Source organism: Dunckerocampus dactyliophorus, chromosome 16, assembly GCF_027744805.1.
Source record: "Dunckerocampus dactyliophorus isolate RoL2022-P2 chromosome 16, RoL_Ddac_1.1, whole genome shotgun sequence".
NCBI lineage: Eukaryota > Metazoa > Chordata > Actinopteri > Syngnathiformes > Syngnathidae > Dunckerocampus > Dunckerocampus dactyliophorus.
In genome coordinates, this window is record NC_072834.1 from 8,175,341 (window position 1) to 8,191,482 (window position 16,142).

General features: G+C 41.5%; 1 long non-coding RNA gene across 1 annotated transcript in view; it reads left to right on the forward strand.

Annotated features, from left to right (window-relative positions):
* Positions 1–16,142, forward strand: part of LOC129168809 (uncharacterized) — a 118,260-nt gene that overhangs the window by 21,748 nt on the left and 80,370 nt on the right. Inside the window, exon 2 of the long non-coding RNA XR_008566339.1 lies at positions 1,646–1,762. This is a non-coding gene — a long non-coding RNA (uncharacterized LOC129168809). The remainder of the gene's footprint in view (positions 1–1,645; positions 1,763–16,142) is intronic.

Sequence of the window (16,142 nt, forward strand, 5' to 3'; positions counted from 1 at the left end):
GAGGGCTCTAATGATGTTACAAACCCTATAGAAGGTCTTTAACAGATTTTCTATGTTCTAACTTTAAAAAAAAATCAATTTACTGTATGAAGAAGGAATCCTATTTCTCAGAAATTCGCCTATCACGGTCGGGTCTGGAACCAGTTAACCGCGATAAACGAGGAATTACTGTTTTTATTTATTCTTCTCAAGCTTGCACCGTCACTAAAGTCTTCTGATACCTGCCAGGGTACACATTTTGAATCCCCCATTCTGGACTATTGTTAATACAGTCACATAACTTGAGTATTTTATATTTTACTGTTTATACTAAATGCACAGTGTTGAAATTATGTGTGAAAAATGTGTTAAAATAATCAATTCACACCAAAAAGTATGTGAATATTGAGTTGTAAAAACGTGGTTGACCTCAGTCCACTCCAGCCCTGTAGGTGGTGGTAACACCCATTACAGGTATCAGTATAGAAGTAATCTGGACAACATGCACACAAGCATTAATATCACCTCAGCTGAGGTAATAAAGATCAAGATGGATAACAAGTAGCCAAGAAGAAGAACAAGGAAGAGTCCTAATGGATGTCTCCATGTTAAGGGAACATATATTGCCTCTCCATGGGAGAAAATTTATCAGCTCAATAATCCATCATCAAGCTGCGGACATCCAATCGATGCTCCTTTGGCCGGTGGCAAGTGACCTAATTACTACGCTTTGTGCCTTTTGTGTGGCCCGAAATCAAGTACCTGTGACTGGAAAGGCCACTTGTATCAATGGAACCAATCACTGAGTCTGCTTTAGCGTGTGTTATCAGGGCAATCATTTTGAGGCGCACTTGACTCCCTCATACTCATTTGTTGCATTAGTAGTCAAAAGATACAGTCAAAAGATACACTTTTCAATAGGCCTTTCTTCGACTAAAGATTTTCATAGTCGAGTCGTAAGGTTTTGTCCACATTCGACTAATATTCAAATGATTTTTCTTTTTTATTTATTTGTTAACATCAGAGCTGATGGCGATTCCGACAAATAAAACAGACATTTTTCCACCTCAAAGAAACAGGCTAAAATAAACAAATAAACATGGCAGGCGTGCAACAATAGTGACACGGAAAGCAAGACGAACATCAGAAAAGTGCACATAAATTAGGAACAACATCGCTTGAAAAACAATTTGCCAAAACTCTTTTGCCTTAAAATTCACTGTTGCAATATAAAATGATGTTGACTTAACAGTCTTACCTGTTTTAAATGATCTTTGACAGATTTTCACCCTTTCATGCGGTTCAGGAGTATATACTGTACTTACAGTACATGAAGCCAGGAAACTGTCAGGTCCTCCGTTGTTCCCCTACTGATATTATTCATCCCCAATATGCAAAATGTCTCTATCTCTGTAATGTTGTTTTGCATTTTTGTATATTATTGATGACTGCAATTGCAATATGATAGTACTCATATTCAGAGGTGGATTAAAGGGGACCTTGGGGGCCTTTGTATTGAGTTCTGGACTCCTATAGAGCAGCTACACACGATAACCTCCACAGAAAGCTTTTGAAATCTCCCAGACTCTGCACTTCTTTCCGCAGTGTTTCCTGCCTCCCGCCCAAGCTGTCTGTGTAATTTACTCCACCCCCGTCCGTCCTCCAGGTACGCTTCCCGCCGAGCCCACTCCGCTGTGATTGGTCACACTCCCAAGTGCTCCCGAGGACTTCCGGACAGCTGCTGAACTCCTTTTGACCGATTACTTATACAAAACAAACACAGGTAGGACACTGATAAATTGTTACATACTTACTCTTCTGACTCTTCGACACGACCAAGTAACGTTAGAAAGGCGTCTGACTTCAGCAACCTTTTGGCGGATAGTCCAGCTTTGTATTGACTCATGTTCACAAAACAGTCCCATCTGAAGTGCCGTTGATCAATTAGCATATTTTTCTCTTGCTGGCCGGGAATCAGCAACAGCAATTCCAACCCCTTCTGCCTGATGCTTGCCTCTTTAGGCACACACAAACAAATGTTTCCTGGGAGCCGTATGTGGAGGGCAGTCCTACATGGGCATACCAATATAAAGAAGTCCGGGTTGCATTGACGTCAATGGAACGTGGATGGACGTTAAAAAACAACAACTGTAAAACACAGCCTGCAGAGCCGTCCAAAACTGCTTTCAGGTCTCACTTGCAAATGCGCAAACCTCATTATCTTCACCTCATTATCTCATTATCTGGCATCGTTTAACTCGAGAATACAACAACACCAGAAAAGAGGAAACGCATAATAGGTCCCCTTTAAGTTCGTACTGAAGGCCCAGGTAGAAAATGCATGGCCCCCCACCGTGTCACAGATTTAGATTACTCTATTGTAAGTGAGAGTTATTGGCTGAGTGGTTCCTGCACTTTTTAATGGTACGCCATAACTTTATGAATGTTTTGCAAAAAACAATTTGCGGGCCCCCAACCTATGGATCACGGAAACTCATTTTGAGAATCCCTGGTCTAAACTATGAACAGTCAAATTGTAGCTTCAAGAATTGAACACATCACATTGAGTATAAACTCTTTCAGCATCTTACATTTGATTGCAACCATGTATTCCAAACTGCATCCATAATGGATGATTCTTTTAACCAATCCTAACTTTTTGAGTTTCAGGTTGAGGTCCACCCTTCAGCAGTGGTTTTGTCAGGGTTGCATAAGAAATGTGTAGACTTTGTTTGCCTGTTTGTTTAGGGCAGGTTGTTCATATTGCAGTCATAATATGACAGGGATGTGTCAACAAAAATAACTGTAGCATCAACATTATAAACAACATTGAAGACATGAAACTACTGAAATAAACTTGAAAAAAAAAATCCAGTAGTTGATGAATTGCTTATAGTTAGTGTCAGTGTAAAATACATGACTTTCATATGAGTAGCAACATTTTAAAGCATTCAGAGGTACATAAAGCTGCTGGATGCTGACCACTTATGATACTTTAAATGCAACTTTAGCCATTTTGTTTGCAAAAAACTAAATCAGGAAGGTGCTTATTGCCACAACTGTTAATGGAGATGTTTTTTTTTTTGTTTTTTTTACTCTTTGCTCATTTTTTTTGCCGGAGACTCAGCAGTTAATAGATTGCAATAAGTTACACCAGTTAATATTACGTCAACTAGTGACTATCATGTCCACATTTCATATTCTAGGCATAGCCTGAGCTCTTTGGTGTGAGAGTCTGAGGGTATTTGTGTCTGCAAGTGAGACAACTACTCAAGCGAGCTCCTAAAAGCAGCTAATTAGTGCTAAAATGAACGCCCAGTGGGAAGAGAGCTGAGGTTGGCTCCCATCTGGCCCCCTATTTGGCACAGATAACAACTGCAAGAAGCCCCTTGGTCTCTCTAAACAACTATGCGTGACCTTTGCATGCGTCTGCAGGATCAAGTCAGGGCAACGCTACACCCCTTGACAATGTCAAAACGGAACAATATTATCTTTTTGAAGACAGAATTCCTGAAGCAAAAGTGGTCGAGCCGTCCATGCCGAGCGTTTGAACACAGAGGATGCGAACGCATTTTGTCTTTCTGCCAGTTGAGACTTGAATCTTTACTCCAGCAGATGGCTGGTCCTGGTGCTGTCTTAATCCACCGATCTGGGCCAGCGAAAATAGATAATGACGCACCTCGTTGCCAAACACCAACTCTGACGCAGCACTTTTAAGCGAGTCAGTGGGACTATACGCATCATTATCAGCAGAATAAAAGCACACTTGGCAAGATGATTTCAGACTGCACATTTTATACAGCTGGTTGCTCAGCTAAAATGTGATTCCTATTCTTTTGTCTCCATTTTAGCATATCATAAATGCTCCAATTAACACCTACTTCGGTTATCTGCCCAGTGTGTTATAGTCGCAGGCTGCGCTGTCGACAAAAGCAAATAACAGCCAAGAACTCAAATTAGCGCTAGTTAAAAAAACAATTGCCATTAAGAGCTGTAACTGGAGGCAACCTCTCAGTGTAATCAAGCTGGCAGTATAGCTTCATTTGAAGTATCATGAGTGGTCAGCATCCAGCAGCTTAATCTACCTCTGCATGTGCTTTAAAAGGATGGTTGTGCTATTCAGGTGTTGGTGTGAAACTCCTGTATGTTACACTTGCTGTACTGTTGTTTACAATGAACTCATCAGCGGTATTAATGCTGGCTGAGCAGTTTGCGCTTTACCACTCTTACAACATTGGTTCCAGTGCTACTGTGTTGTGCAATATACTTAAAAAATGACCATGTGGTCAAAGAGAGCTACGTTTTCCTGTCCACTTTTTCATCTATTCCAAATCATTATTAAAGTAAAAAAAAAAAAAGTTGGTATACATGAGTTTTCATAAATTACAGCCTCTCTCCAATTTTCCTCCACTGCCAAATACCATGTCTCGAATCATCTCTTGTGTAAGTTACACTGTCACAGGCCTAGACAGCAAGTGTCTGTTTTTGTTTTTGTGTATGCTACCAATACCAATGACTCTATCACCTGTAGTAGGTGCTCCCACAAAATGTAACTTAATATTAAATTATACAGTAGTTATTGTTTGGAATAACTAATTGTAAACAAAGTGACCTCTGAATGAAAACGTCAGTGAAAATCTAAGGAGCACAGTACTGTATTGCTTAATGCACCATTACGCCAAATGAAAAATATGCACATTAGACAAAAACACAGGTAAGAAGCACTAGAAACTATTTTGTATGCATGGGCGCTGCGAGGCAAAACAAGAGACTCAGGTTAGAGAGGCCTCTCCAAATCTCTCTGTCCTGTAGGAAAGTAAGCAGGCAAATTAATTGGCATCAAACAGTGCCCACCATCTTCATTAGGGAGCTCATCTGAGGCTCCTTTTAGAAGCAGAGCCACACTGAGGAAAAATGAGCAGAATGAGGTCAGGAGGTGTCTGCTTTATTCACCCACGGGAGTGATTTTCTTTCATTTTCTTCTTCTTTTATGGCTGCAAATGTTCTGCTGCTTGTCGTTTGGGCTGTTGGCCAAGCACTGATTCATAGAACAAACAGTAAGCATGCAAGTCTTCCAAAATTTCTAATAGGAAATGGTCCAATAGGTTACTACGAGAAATGCACTAAAAACAATATTTTGCCCTCAAAACACTTTATCACCACACAGCATCCAGGGCATTAAAAAGTATTTCATTATTATTTCCATCCGTCCATCTATTTTCTATGCCGCTTATCCTAACTAGGGTCGCGGGTTTGCTGGAGCCTATCCCAGCTGACTTCAGGCGAGAGGCAGGGTACACCCTGGATTGGTCGCCAGCCAATTGCAGGGCACTTCATGATTATTGCTTTTTACTCTTTTTATGTATTATTTTTCAAGTAACCAAAATGCTTTTCCCCATAAATTACAGTTGAGTATTTTTTGTGCAAAATCTGTCATGCTCCGCGGGACAGGAAGCGTGCTTCAGCATAGTGGAACTGTGTGTAGCTGTTTGCAGTCGCAATCTGTTGGGTTCATAAGCCCAGCGTCGTCACTTTGATGGTGCTGGTTTATTGTTGTTGTGTTGCTTAACCATGCGGTCACCTAGACGTGTTACTTGTTGCAACTTCCCAGGACTTAACTGTTTGCGCTTTCACAGAGCCTTATTCTCTGTCGCCCTTCGTTGCTTGTTTGCCTGCATAACTGTGAGCACCTGCACCTGCTCGTGCTTAAACGCTTTTATTTGCACACTGCCTCGGTCTAGCATTTGACCGCAAATCACCAGAATGTAACAGAATCTCCCTCACAAGTAATTATTAAAAAAAGTATTCTGTTTACGCTATTTGGCTGTTTGATAGGTTTCTACTCACCGGGATGCCTAGTAGCTTCATGGCACGTATTAAAAGTGCCTTCTTCCAGAACATGCTGACATTTATTAAACCGAAGGTATTGTAACAATATGACTTAGTTCAGCTTCTGTAGCTTTGTCGCCTTGCTGGTGTAAACATTGCCCCCTCTCTCTGGCTTCGTCTTCTTCGCTTGTGAATTGAATGTTGTCAAGCGCGACGCCATGACACTCCACAGAGATTGTCGTTCATGATCTGAAAAAAGGTACCTTTTAATTGGATGTGAGTCAGCGCAGTACCGTTTTTGGTGCCCATCCCTAATCCACACACAGTCACGATACAATTAGTCTGCAGTAGTGTGCGTACTCCCTAACATGCCATAAGTCATTTACCATTCGTCTAATGATTGTAAAACTTTGAGGATATGTGTATTCCATATATGCCAGTGTGTCTTCCAAAGCACAACCCATTGGAGGTGCCACAAATGTTATTTACTACAGTCAGCTGCTAGTGTACTCACACATTGACTGGTGGTCACAAATCTCCATATGTTTAAAGAGTTTGAGGCCGACATCTGCCTCGCCAGGTGTGGCTGGCACAACCTCTTCACACTGTGTCCTCCAGGGAAATAACACAGCTAATTGATATGGCCCTGGAGTTCAAACTTCTCAGCGTGGAAGCATTTTAGTGTCCTGCTGATAAAATACACCTCTTTGCCATTTTGAACTCTTGAAACTGCTCACTCACATTTTGTCCATCACATAAATAATCATCAGGCAATAATATAGTCATAAAACCTGCATGCCTTTTTACTGTTTTGTTCTGTTATTGTCATTATCATTTGATAAATGGTTATTCAGTCATCAGTAGACCTTATCTCCCTCAAGGTAAACATGTATTTTGCGCAACAATGAACATTACGTTTTTTTGGTTTCTCCCCCCTTCCCAGAAAAGTATCTGTGACGTTTCTAATTCATGTACCTGCCTGCGTTCTCCCTGAGGACATCTCGCCTCCCCTCCTTTATTGATATTTATAGTGTGACGCTGTCTGGACGCAGGCAACTGTGACAGCTCACTCTCCCAAGCAAGTTTGCCGCCGAGCACAAAAGCAATAATGTATTTGTCACCTGCTGCCAAATGTCATATACGCCGCTGTTCGTCTTTTTCCTCTTTCATTTTTTTCCCTTTCTATACACAACACAGCAAATATGTGGCCTACATTGAAGCGTTTGCTTAAAAAGTGGCGAACACAAAAATAATTGGCGCTGTGTTTTTGTTCGTTAATATTCAGGCGAGTACATGCTGCCATGATGTAGCACAAAAATGAAGGTGCATTCAAGCAGAAAGGTCTCAATGCAATAATAATATGAGTTGCTGCAAAATCAAGTTGCAATGAATCCAACCTTGGGCTTTTATATTTACATACGTGTATATACACTCCTGCTCAAAATGTTAAGACCAGTTGAAAAATTGCACACATTTACATTTTGCACTGTTGAATCATAAGGATGTTCTAAGTCAAGCTTCAAAATGCATAAAGAAGAAAGGAGCGAGACAAAAAAAAATATTGAGTATGCGATTTATTGCAAACACGCATTGAAGTGACACAGGCAGTTCATCAGCTGATCAAAAGTTTAAGACCACAGCCTTTAAAGCGAAACTCTTGGTTTGAAAATGTGATTCAGTATACTTTTAGATCAGGTATTCACACTGTCATGATCTCTTCGTAGCAAAGGCAAAAAAAGCTTTCTCTCTTTGAACATGGTCAGATTGTTGAGCTGCATAAGCAAGACCTCTCGCAGCGCGCCATTGCTGCTGAGGTTGGACGCAATAAGACAGGCATTTTAAACTTCTTCAAAGATTGTGAGGATTATGAAACAAAAAAGTCAACCTGTAGACCCAAAAAAATTTCACCGGCCCTGAGCCAGAGGATCTGATTGGTTTTTTTTGGTCAAGACTCCGGATGATCCTCTACCCAAAAGGTGCCGAGTGCAGTCCAATAACCATGAGACGGCATATGCGAGGGAAGGGTTTTAAGAACAAAAAACATTTTCAAAGGCCTCGTCTCCTCTAACACCACAAAATTGCCTGTTTTGAATTTGCACAGGAGCACCAAATATGGGACACTGAAAGGTGGAAGAAAGTTTTATTCTCTGATGAGAAAAAATGTATCCTGGATGGTCCTGATGGCTTCTAGCATTACTGGCATGCCAAGGTGATCCCACCTGAGATGTATATCACACGGCACGATGGAGGGGGTGCAATCATGATCTAGGGTGCTTTTTCCTTCAACGGAACAACGGAGCTTCAGGTTGTGCAGGGGCGTCAAATGGCAGATGGCTATATGGAGATGTTGCAGGGGGCATCCCTCATGACTGAAGGCCCTCGTTTGTGTGGTAATGACTGGGTTTTTCAACAGGACAACGCTGTAGTTCACAATGCCTGCCGGACAAAGGGATAACATCACTATTTTGGACCATCCTGCGTGTTCCCCTGATCTAAATCTAAATGAGCACATCTGGGGATGGATGGCAAGGGAGGTTTACAAAAATGGACATCAGTTCCAGACAGTGAATGCCCTCCATTAAGCCATTTTCACCACCTGGAGCAACATTCCCACGAGCCTCCTGGAAACACTGGTATCAGGCATGCCCAAACCAATTTTTGAGGTGATTAACAAGAATGGTGCAGCTACTCTATATTAAGGAGTCCTTTTTTGAACATTTTATTTCTATTTTACGGGGGTTTCTGACTTTTTTGAGCTATGGTTTTAAACTTTTGATCAGCTGATGAACAGCATATTTCACCTTAATGGCTGTTTGCAATAAATTGCTTACTCAATTGGATTACTTTGTCTCACTCCCATTTCTTCTTTTTGCATTTTGAAGCTCTAATTAGAACCTCATTAAGATCCAACAGTGCAAAATGTAAATTCTTGCAATTTTTCAACTGGTCTTAAAATTTTAATCAGGTGTGTGTGCGTGCATGCGTGCGTGTGTGTGTGTGTGTGTGTGTGTGTGTGTGTGTGTGTGTGTGTGTGTGTGTGTGTGTGTGTGTATATATATATATATATATATATATATATACAGACAGAGAGAGAGAGAGAGATGCATGTGTGTATGTGCATGTATATGTGTGTACATACAGTGTGTGTGTGTGTGTGTGTAAATATATATATATATATTTTTATATATATGTATGTATATATATATATGTATGTATGTGTTCTCTTTGAGATTAATAAAGTATCTATCTATCTATCTACATATGTATGTATGTATGTATGTACAGTATGTATGCAAACAGTAAAAAAAAAAAAAAAAAAAAGGGAACTAGAGACACTGAGAGCGCAGACCTCCGCCATGCACCATAATTCCACCCATATTGTGATTCACACCAAAATCATAATCCAAAATTTTTTGGCTCAGTCTTTGATATTTTGTAGAACCTGTTGGAAACTTGTCCTGTATTTTTTTTCCCAAGTGCTCTGCCCATTTTTATATGCACAAATGTCGAAAATGGTCCTATATCGCAATGTTAATCCTTTAAAAAAATTCTGGATGCAAATGGTAATCTGGATCACCCCAAAATCCAGTATCAATACTGGATATTTTTATCAATGTTGTTCCGAGATAATGATTTTTTATTTTGTTTCGCCCCTTTGGACTTTTGAGGCCTTTCAAAGGAAAAGGTTAAATGTCTTTGTGGATTACCCTAATGACTGAGAATCTCCATACAGTAGATGCTTGTTTTGAATATCATCAATTCCTGCAACCTTGGGTTTTTGTTCCGTAGCTAATTGGTTGTTCTTGTATTGTATCTTTAGGTTTTAGCCTTTTATCTTGATCATTATAGCATTTTTATCTTCCTCTTCACATTTAGTCTCTCTTTGGCACTTCTGACCTCCTTTAGCGGCCGCGGGTGTAAAGAACCTTAGCTGAGCAAGAACTCCTTGTGTCGCTCTCTGCATCTTGGCACAACCGAGATGGTTGGAAGCGCTATCTATCTCAACTAAATCTATGACATCTCATATAGATTAAATAGAAATCTATTTATAGAGAGTCGGTGGATGAGAGCGAACCCATTCTCTTGCGTGGCACGGTGCATTAGTCTCGAACAATAGTTGAAAAGAGTGAAGAGATTTGCCGGGGCAGAACGATTGGGACTTCCTCTGTCATGGCTCCAGCACCGTGACAATGATGGCACATCAGAGATCACGGGGGTTCGGTCTACTCTCCTAAAAACTGTCAAAGGAGAGGCATTCGCTCCCATCTCGCATCTAATCTACATTAAATGTGATTTGGTGCAGATGCATCTAAACTCTAGGCTTATTGTTGTTTCAATTGAAGCAATTTAATTGGCTGGATTTAAGCTACAACACCCACAGTATCGGGTTAGAGTTTGCTATTATGTCCACTTTGTCACGCACTGGCGGCAAGTCATTATAGACGCCTTAGGGTCGCTTTACCAGCACCGGATTTTTCCTGCTGGTTTGCTTTTGTTTAATCACAAAATTGGTAGAACATATCTGAACAATCTGGAGACTTGTCTGATCTAAGCTAATGCTTGCAGCTGTAAACCACCGAAACTCACCAAGCTTTCTACATAAAAAACAGTTTGCTTAGACAAGGGGTCTCCAAAGTGCGGCCTGGAGGCCAGTTGTAGTCTGCTGGTCATTTTTAATGTCTAAAAGCATTTAGACAATATCTCAATCATTTAGTTACTTTTTAGTGTGTTCCTGTTAATGATATAAATTACCTCAAATGACTGAAGTATCAAGGTATCGATGTTTTGATTTGAGAACTGATTTTAGGATATAAATATCTGGTATCGGAAATATTGATATTTGATATCGATCTGCACATCACTAACACCAGGAATTTGCAGTGTTGGGGATACATTTGAATAATAAATATGGAACAATGCAAATTATAGGGAATAAACTGGACATTTTTGGTTTGTCTATAAATTAATCTTAAATGTTGTTGCATCATAATATACCGGCAAAAAAGCCAATATTGGACATCCCTACCTTTTTTTATATTATTATTATTATTATTATTATTATTATAAAAAATATTGAAAGAGAAGTTATATGTAGTATTCTGGTCACTAGGCGTCAGTAATGTTACTTTGATGAGACTTTACAGTACAACACTGCATGGAGTCAGCCATGGCATGTCCGACATGATAGAGTGAAAAACAGTTCATCTCCGACTTCGTGTGGAAATGGTATGTTTCTTCTTACTTTGTCCTTCTACTCAACTCGTTTGAAACACTTTCCTAAGTTTAGAACAAATAATTTAGAGGCTAACTAGTTAGCCTTCTTCCTTGCTGTAGGCGATGAGCAGCGGCTGTCTCATATGTCCTCGCAGTGATCCCGTAGCCTGCGCATCAGTGTTTATTTATTAATATTGAATCCTACTTCATGGAAATTCAGTTATCTCGGTTGGGTCTGGAACCAATTAACCATTGTTTTACTAGTACTTAGTCAGCCGGGGTTCTAAGCTTATGGGTGATGTAAACCACCACTAGCCACCAAATACTCCATTATTATACTCCATACTCCAATACTCCGTCTGCCTTTTGCTGCGTCAGTCCGTTTTCTTGCTTCCCTTAGCCTCCTCTTGGGATTGTACATACAGGAAACGGTCATTCTCCCCATTGTTGTTTGTTAGCAAGTGTCATGAAAAAAGCTATCATTCAGGGGATGTTTAGCCAAACCCCTGATTGTTCAGCTAATTGTTAAAACATGCTATATTTACTCGTACATCTAACGTGATTTACTTTAGAAAACAACTTAAAAGGAATTTGTGCCAAGCTGTGTTTGTGTCAGTCCTGCTCAGAGCACAGTAAATTTGCGATGCTTGTCATGATAAGTAACCTCTATTAACCTGCTACGGCGTTACATAACTAGTCACAACCTTGCTGCTGAGATGACACTTTATAAAGTAAACGTATTTGAACATATTAAACAACAAACTGTGCCTCATAATAAAATGTAATGCATTCAGCATTCACTGATCACCACTCACTGACTTTACATTTAATGATGTTTACACCCCAAAGCGGTTATGCTGCGGCTAATATTAACATAATCAAGTGTGATAACGTAACGTATTTGGAGCCCACACACAGGGATAATTATGCATTACACGGCTGTTCAAAAGCATTCATAGCATTTGGTGTTTATGAGTTGATTGTGCATCTTTTCCTTCTTTTATTGCTGGAGCAGATGAACAATCTGTTGTCAAGCAAACGTCTAAAAATACAGAGAGGTAAAAATAGATGGCCTACTTTTTTTTGGAGAATGACAACAGTTTGAAGCATTGTACTATCACACTTCTTCTCATTCTGTTCTTCTCATCAATCCGAAGCCTATTTTTGTAGCAAGTCCAACTGAAACACTAATAGCAAACACAGCAGAAATGTTTATTGATTATACAATATTGGATTTAAAGTATATCCAAGCTCAAAAACTTCTCCAAACTGAACTTTGAGGCAAAACAGAAGGTGATTAGTCTTTTCCCGGAGAAGGACAGGCGCATGTACTTTGTATACAAATAAAAGTAACGGTTTACAGTTTTACCCAAAACTTAATTAACCGGGACTGAAAATATATGAAACAAATTTTTGTTCTGCAAATTAAATTCTCTCTTCCTTTTCTTGTTATCTACTTGATGAGCAACCTGCATTAACATTAACAGCACAAGAATTTAAAGTAAAAAAGAAAAACAACAACTTTGAAGGAGTCGGTGCCTCACCAGCCATGAACCTCGCCACATGTCACTGGAGGGTAAGCACTGCTCTGTGCAGCCTCATCAACGCATCACTGATCATGATACAGTTGTCCCTCGCCACTTAGCGGCTTCACTGTATCATGGTTTTTCAAAATATATTAATTAATAAATAATCTTGTTTTGTGGTTGAATGCAGCCTGTTATTAGTAAACGAATATGCGTATTGAAGCACATTTCTGGCACATTGCACAAAATGTGTAACTGCTCACATGTGAATAAGCTTTGTGTGTCATAATTACTAGTAGCCTCTAAGTGACTTGCCCACACACGCACACACACACACACACACACACACACAGAGTCAAATAGGCATGCTTGCTGCGTCTATTGTGCAACTGCCATGGCACAGAGGGGAACTCCAATGGCAAGTAACGTTTGGCTCGCTTCACTTCACATAGAGATAAAAATGTTCTTCTTATCCTGAGAATGCAAAATAAAGGCTCCTGCCTCCACAACTGCAGAAGCATTTTGGATCATCATCCTATTGCTCACAAAAGCTGGTGTTGTGCGATTGTTCCACAAAATGTCTGGCATTCAGCGTCTTTCAGCATGGAGACAATGGTGATTCACGTCTGATTGCAGTGCGGGTGCTTACACGTTTGTGTGTGTGATCATGGAACTACAGCTGTTGGAGATGGATGCTGACACACTTAGTGTACTTTTATTTCATTTGCATACTTCACCTACTACATTTTCACTCTGCAACAACATTAAGTACATGGCAAAATGCCTACCATACTCATGGCTGTCATGAATATAAAATTACACAAAAAAACAGCTGCTCACTAATAAAAAAACTAAAATAAATTACTGGGGCGGCATGGCTCAGCTGGTAGAGTGGTCGTCGCCCAACCTGAAGGTTGCAGGTTTGGTCCTCCATCCTCCCGGGATCATGTCGAAGTGTCCTTGGGCAAGATACTGATACTTGCTCTGTCATCAATCATGTATTTGCATGTATTTTCAGCTCCAAATGAACTGAAAGTTAAAATCAAGCTAAAAGATACCACACGTTTGAAAATGGATTTGCGTAACGCTGGTCTCTTTAATCGTAGCAGAACATTTAAATCACACTTCAACGGGGGATAGGGTGGGGCTTCCGGGTGTCGGGCAGTCGACCACTGTGTGTGTGTGTGTGTGTGTGTGTGTGTGTGTGTGTGTGTGTGTGTGTGTGTGTGTGTGTGTGTGCGTGTGTGCGTGCGCGCTTGAGTAAGTAAGAGTGTGTATGAGCGTGCGCGTAGGGGTGTGTTTGTGCGTAGGAGTGTTTATGTGCGTGTGTGTGGGTGCGTAGGAGTGTGTATGTGCGTGCGTGTGTGTACTTTTATTTATTTATTTATTTTAGTTATTTATTTTTGGGGGGGGGGGGCATACAGGGGTTTGCTCCGTGGGGTCAGGTGCTGGGCGATACATCTCTGCCGCCCGTGCCTCCGCCGGGTGGGTGGAGGGTGTGCCTCCTGCATCCCTTGGCGGGGCGGCCCTGTGTCGGGGGGTCGGGCGGGGGTTGGCCCGGGGCGGGCCGGGCTCCGCTCCCTGGGTGTGGGGGTGGCGGTGGGCGGGAATTGGCGCTTCCGGCGCGGGCGGGCTTCTTTCCGGCTGTGGAGGCGTCTCTGGGCCTGCCGGTTTGTGGCCCCCGGTACCCGTCTGCCTTTGTGGGGTGTGATCTCTCGCTGGTCTCAGGGGTTGGCAGTCCTCCGGCCCGCTGGCGCCCTGTCCTTGGCTGGGATTACCTCTCTTCGGCCCCTTGCTGGTCTTCCCGGGGAGGGGGCTCTCTGGGCTGGCTCTTGGGGCACTGATCTTTGTGCTGCCTGCCCCTATGGGCCTGGTGGCCTTCTGGCGGCCGGGGCCCGGCCTTGCTATTTGTGGCGGGGCTCTCTGGGAGGTGGAAGGCGGCCCCTTTCCTTTCATGCACTCTCAGTGACAATCACACGCCCACACATTCCTGCACCTTTATATATATATGAAGTCTTCCTCACATACAGAGATACCTGTACATATGCACACTCCCCCCCCCCCCGTTTCCTTTTCTCTTCTTCTCTGTCCCCTCCTGCTCCGGTCCGGTCGCTCCAAATTTGCTTTATAACAAGCATCAAGGTCGAATAAATTTTGTATGACAGGGGAAGTGTATATCACACTTCTCTCTGGCAGAGTAAATCTGTTGAGCACTTGACGGCATTTAGGTATACAATTCTATTTGCTTTAAAGGCTGGACAGGACAGGGGTAAAAAAAAAAAAAAAAAAAAAAAAATCACACTTCAACAGCGTTACCATGAGTCTTGACGGGCTAAGTTGAATTCACATGTATTTTCTGCGATTTCCGAGCTTACGTAAATGCAGCAAATTGTACATCCGCAATAAGATTTATGTTAGCGATAAGAATATCCACTTCCTGTTTTTCTTTGTCGTACTGTTTATTATAAAGACATTGTTGTGATGTTCGGAGTGTCAGTGAATGCACCTCGCTGTGACAACGAGGAAGTGTCGTTCCAAAGAGGACTTAGAGACATGTTTGTGAGTTGGAGATGCATACTGTATATGGTGTCAGTATTACACTGCAGTTGATGTGTTCAGCTCAGAGTAAAGTTGTAAAAGAGCGTCAGACCCTGTGTGACTCTGAGGGGACGCTATTGTGCCTTAGTCTGTCGTCATAACAGATGTGACATGATGTGCATGCATTAATTATGCAAAATATTTTAATGTACTTAATGATATAAATGAGTTACCGCCGTTAACGCGCTTTTTTTGACAGCCCTAAATAATTGAAAATGACTTTTATTAGATTGTGTACCTAACGTTGTGGCTGTTGAGTGTCCATCCATCGGTGCACCTTCTCGTCTCTCAAGTCTTCCCTTGAGCAAACGTTGCCTTCCTTCTGTTACCGCCGTCCTTCATCGTTGATGTCATCTATGCTTTTCTCACCTTCCGCCCTCATTGAATACTCGGCTCTTTCGCACCTTTCCTTCACACTTCCATCCACATGTCTCCCCCTTCTATTACTCGTTTTATCCGAGTGTCACCTCGTGTTGACGACGGCTAAGTCCTCTCTAGCTATTTTTCAGTCTTCTTGTCTTTCTAGCAGCATATGTGAGCCATGCATGTCTGCATTTGTTCTCATTGCGACTATAGTAAAATGACTGTAATTAACTGATATATCAGAAGTGGCAGCTTTGGTTCAATAGGTGGTCACTAAATAGATGAATCACACGTTTTTGTGAAGGTGGAAGCACTCTTGATACCGCCGTCGTCTTAGATTGTGAGTCAAGAATGTGCACAAACTTTTTCAGGCAAAGGAGCGATCTGTCAGTAGCCTTTTAAACAGAGATCCGGCATTTATTCATTGGTGCTTTTTACACAGAAACCAACACAGCAGGATATTTCTGCAACTTTGTGTGCTTTCCCTCGTGACATGGCATCCCCAACGACAACAGATTCTGGTGTGATGTATAGAATAGTTGTCGGACAGCGACAATTGCTTTCAACAAAACAGAGTGGAAGAAGTGCATATCAAGAGTGAAACGTCAAACCTGAGATTGCGGAATACCCTTA